The sequence below is a fragment of the Meles meles genome, chromosome 19 (assembly GCF_922984935.1).
Source record: "Meles meles chromosome 19, mMelMel3.1 paternal haplotype, whole genome shotgun sequence".
Lineage (NCBI taxonomy): Eukaryota > Metazoa > Chordata > Mammalia > Carnivora > Mustelidae > Meles > Meles meles.
Window position 1 is genome coordinate 30,816,269 of NC_060084.1, and position 3,669 is coordinate 30,819,937.

The 3,669-nt window shown below is 42.5% G+C and overlaps 1 pseudogene; it reads right to left on the reverse strand.

Moving 5' to 3' along the window:
• Positions 1 to 459: 459 nt before the first annotated feature.
• LOC123931658 lies at positions 460 to 1,112 on the reverse strand (annotated as a pseudogene).
• Between the last annotated feature and the right edge of the window lie 2,557 nt (positions 1,113 to 3,669).

Genomic DNA, 3,669 nt, shown 5'->3' on the forward strand with positions numbered 1-3,669 from the left:
AGGAATGAAAGAAAACAAAAAGCCCATGGAAAGAATCTGACTTAAAGGGGAGCGACTTCAGGCCATAGGTTAAGCACACTGCCAAGGGCTGAGTCAATGTCTTCAATGTGAAGGTCCACTCTGCCCTTCTCAGGGTTATCAGAAAAGCTTCAGTCCTGGTTAGCAGACCTACTGTCACATGTTTTAAGCATCACATGTTCTCAGCTCCAAGAGATCTAAATAAGATCTAAATAAGATTTGAAGGTAGATAGAATCCATTTCTTGGTCTGCAGTTTGGACTGAGACCAAATGACTTGGTCTGCAGTCATTTGCAGAGAAAATGACCACCCATCACCGAGTGCCAGAAATTGCATCATTAGCACAGTGCATTGGCAAACAATGTTAGCTCACAAACCACCTCCCTTTCCCTGGTCGCAGGTAAACAGGTAATGGTAGCACTAGGGTTTATTAAGCTGTGCCTTAGTATAGGCACTGGGAGTTGCCCATATTGCTCTTGATGTATAAAGCCTGGATATTCTGCCAATTCTTCTTGAGCAATGATACCAGGAAATTAACAGCTAAGTGGATGTTGAACATGAGCTCATCATCTGTCATCTTCATGTGGCCAATGACCACTGCCAGACACAGCACCTTCTTCATTTGGAATTTGATCATGGACTTCACTTAAACCACCTTGGCCATCATGTTCTCATTGTGTGTCAGTAAGGAGGGGACCTTGCCTGCCTTATTCAGCCCTGAGCCCAGTATTCATGGGATCTGCTTGATCAGAGATTCTGAAGCCAAAAAGGCATCATACTCCTCAGCCAGCTTCTGAACTCATTTTTCATTCTCGTTGAGTTTTTTCAGTGCTGCAGTGTCCAGGTGGGGAATATCCAAAGCCTTGGCCTCATCATAGCGCTGCTGATCCCCCAAAACACACATGGAGAACTTGAGTCAGGAGTGGACTTAAGCTTTATGGTGCCCAAAAAATATTTGTCCTTCTGGGGGTCATCATTCTTCAAGTTGATCTGCAGCTCCACTGTCTCCAAAAACTTTGGGCACTTGTCTTGGTTCCCGTGTAGGACTTCCCTCACTGCCTTGTATGGGGTATCATGTGAGACTTTGCTGTTCATGGTACCCCTTGCCACAATAACTGGAAAGAAACTTGTGAGTGCACTGATTTTTAGAATCACTGGTACATAAAATCATAGCACTAAATTCAACTTCATTCAGAATTATATTACGCTCTCTTTAATCTGTGATCTCACATATGTTCCCCAAGTTTTGCTAACATAATTTATCAAAATCTAATAGTTCTTTGCATGTGTCCCCTTTTTTATGGTTTTACTCTGTAACTGATGCCCCAGGGCATGTTACGATCCAATTGCAATTTTAGGCCTGGAGCCGCGGAGAGGTAGTACATTGAGGCAAGGGGATAATTGGTATTTCTGTGATGATAACTACCTCAGATGATGTCTTTGTTGGTTGTTCTAGTGGGCAGGGCCAGCTGCAACAGATAAAGAGGGACTGCTTCCCTTGGCAACAGTCAGATGTGGAAGATCAGATGTCTTCAGAATCATGCAAATCCTCTCAAATTTCACCACTTGTATTGTCAACATCCTGTTCTTTCCTAGTCAGCACTCTAACATGTACACAAGAGATCCAGTGAGGTTGTTTATTCAACCTATGTTGAATTTTGAGCAGCCCACAGAATTAGACTTGGCATCTTATTTTTATAGACACCTTCTTTTGGGCAGTCATAGAGACTCTGATTCTCTGACTATATCTTGAATAGAGAATTTAAATCATCACCTTGTCATTTTATTTTTTAAACTTGCCAGTACAGTTGGAAGTAGCCAATTATTTTGGTTATCTATTACTGTCTAACAAATCACTTCAACACTCAGTGACTTAAAGCAATAACCCAGTCGTTATCTCTCACCATTTTGGGGACTGATGGTATTTAGCAGTGACTGATGAAATGGCAAGCACTGGAGGGTCACAGGGGTCTGGGACATTCAAAATGATCAGTAGTTGATGCTGGATGTTGGTTGGAGAGTCAGCAGGAATTGCCAGCTAAGGAAACCTTGGTTCTCTTCTCTGTAGCCTGTCTTCATGGTTCCTTGGTCTTCCCCACAGCTGAATCCCAAAAGGGAGTGTTCTAAGAGATAAATGTAGATACTGCAGATCTAAGGCCCAGCCTCTGAAGTTCACAGGATTAATTTTGCTATATTTCTATTCACTGAATAAAATAACAGGGGTGGCCTATGTTCAAGAGAGAGGGAGGGAACAGAAGGATGAGTGACAAAAAATTTGTGACCATCTTAATCCCCCATACCAATCCATTACCCATATAGAAGCAGCCATTTAGTCCTCCAAGGCCTACAAGAGTTCTACTATGTAATACTAACTAAATCTACATTGATTTCTAACCATAATCAATCTCACATTCCCATCTTCTTGAAGATTGATTGCCTATAGTCACTTACTGTATTACTTAGGATCCTTAATTGCAGACCAAATAATGCACTCTAAGTAGTTTAAGCAGAAAAGGATTTATTATAGGCCATGAAGTCACTTACAAGAATGTCTAGGAGGGTCAGAGAAACAAAATTGAATGCTCTGCAAGTAGGAGCAAATAAGCCAAGAGAAAAACCCAATCACACCTGGGACACTTCCAGTGGGAACCTTGGCGCTGCTTACCTTTGCCACTCAGAATCTAGGGATCAGAGACAAGAGCCAGAGCCCTACAGTGGCAGAGGAGTGAAACAGCTCTGTCATTGAGTTTGCAGGAAGACCTTACAATGGAGATCTCATGGATCTCACTTCTGTTTCCAACTGAGCAGATGTGGAAATCTAGCTGCAAAGATACCTTGGAAATATGATCTTGTTTTGCGGACTCTAGATCAGGGTTCCTAACTTTGATATTATCGACTTTAGGCCAGATGCTTTGTTGGTGGATAGGGAACATCTTGTACATTGTAGGATGTTTAGCAATGTCGTTGGCCTTTATCCACCAGATGCCAATAACACTGGCCGGCTCCTCCTCACTCTTCTTCAGGTCGTGATAGTCAAAAATCTTTCCTGTCATTGCCAAATGTCCCTGAGGGAGGGGCAAAACTGCCTCCTGCTGAGAAGAGTACTCTTGGGTTTTTAAGGAGTGACAGAGGGGAGTAGGAATGTGACTGAGTAAGATGCTACAAAATAGATTAATGGGATGTTAGTGTAGGAGAAAAAGAAATTCCATGTCATCTCAAGGATCAGTGATACAAATACAAATGCCATTTAGATATACTCACACCTGTTACCAGGGCGGAATGAAAAGACCCAACTAGGTTTTGGTGTATGAGATTGAGGTAGATGCCAGGCCGTGTTTTTCAACGCTGTCAACAATTAGAGCTTAGAATAAGAAAAGCTCTTTGAACCCGGTTGCCCTCAGAGCAAACTCATTTTAGAGCCCTTGAGGTTCTAACTACTGGGCAGGACAATTCTTACCACCCACATGAGGGCAGAGTACCATTGAACTGTCTGCATTTCTCACCATGAAACTGTCTTGAAAAACCCAAGACGACTCCATTAACGTGATACTAACATTCGTGCCAGCTGACAGTTCCCCACCGGTTCTATTCCTCACAGGACTTTCTTCCTTGAATCCAGTTTCTGCTGGGGGTGATTTTTTTTTTTTTAAGA